Source organism: Piliocolobus tephrosceles, chromosome 10 (genome assembly GCF_002776525.5).
Source record: "Piliocolobus tephrosceles isolate RC106 chromosome 10, ASM277652v3, whole genome shotgun sequence".
Taxonomy (NCBI): Eukaryota; Metazoa; Chordata; class Mammalia; order Primates; family Cercopithecidae; genus Piliocolobus; species Piliocolobus tephrosceles.
The window spans coordinates 49003701-49005010 of NC_045443.1; the positions used below are offsets into that span (position 1 = coordinate 49003701).

General features: G+C 41.1%; 1 protein-coding gene across 2 annotated transcripts in view; it reads left to right on the top strand.

Moving 5' to 3' along the window:
- SCN8A (sodium voltage-gated channel alpha subunit 8) overlaps positions 1-1310 on the top strand; it is a 213384-nt gene that overhangs the window by 204958 nt on the left and 7116 nt on the right. The window lies entirely within an intron of this gene.

A 1310-nucleotide genomic window follows, 5' to 3' on the forward strand; every position in this document is an offset into this window, starting at 1 on the left:
CTGGAGTGCAGTGGCGTGATCTCGGCTCACTGCAACCTCTGCCTCCCGGGTTCAAGCGATTCTCGTGCCTCAGCCTGCCAAATAGCTGGAATTACAGGCATGTGCCACCACACTTGGCTAATTTTTTTGAATTTTTAGTAGAGACTGGGTTTTGCCATGTTGGGCAGGCTGGTCTTGAACTCCTGGCCTCAAGTGATCTGCCCACCTCAGCTTCCCGAAGTGCTGGATTACAGGCATCAGCCACTGCACCCAGCCTGATACTGGTTTCTGATTCACGACTTGCAGCACAAAATCTATCAGCTCAGAGTTGAAAGTCACTCCTGAGAGTCCCTTTAGTTTTCTAGGCTAGTTTGGTAGACTAGGGAGGTAGGGCTATGCGAAACCAAAGATGTTCTTTCAGAGCAAAGAAGAAGATACTTTGAAAATTGCTAGCACTAGCAGAATAACTAAGACATCAAAGTTAAAGGATAATGAGGTCATGAGGTGGAGCCAGGACCTCTCATTTATTGTTTGTGGATATGGAAATTTGATTCCATTGTGGAGAGTGTCAGTAACATCTTAGAAAATCATATGTGCACAAATCTGGGGAAAAAAACTACTCATTCTTGAGTAGAAAAACAAGTAAATGAGGATCTATTCATAAAAGGGAATACCACTCAATTGTTAGAATGAATAATCTAAAATTATTTCAACATGAGGGATCAATCTCACAATTGTAATGTTAAATCTCAAAAACAAGGTAGAGACCTAAATAGATGGACCTCAGAAGACAGATACAGCCTGGATGTGGCATTTCACACCTGTAATCCCAGCACTTTGGGAGATTGAGGAGGGAGGATCGGATTGCTTGAACCCAGGCATTCAAGAACAGCCTGGGCAACATAGCAAGACCCCCATCTCTACAACATGTTTAAACTAAATAAATAAGACAGATATAGTATAATTTCCTAACCATAGTAGGAAATTATATATATGTAGGATTCTTACATAGTAAATCTATAAACACACACACTAGAATGATACATACCATCTTCAGGATTGTGGATGCTTCATCTGGGAATGATGAAAGAGGAAGAAAAATGGGTAAAATGCTAGCCTGTATTAAATCTGTGCTCCATCCCAGTTACTCAGGAGGTCTGAAGTAGGAGGATCACTTGAGCCAAGAAGTTTGAGACCAGCCTGGGCAACATAGCAAGACCCCATCTCAAAACAGAAAACAGCATCAAAAAACAAATTTGTGTGTTAGTTATGCAGTGTTTGGCACATAGTTGTCTATTTTATTGTCTACTTTTCTGTATGTTCAAAACGTC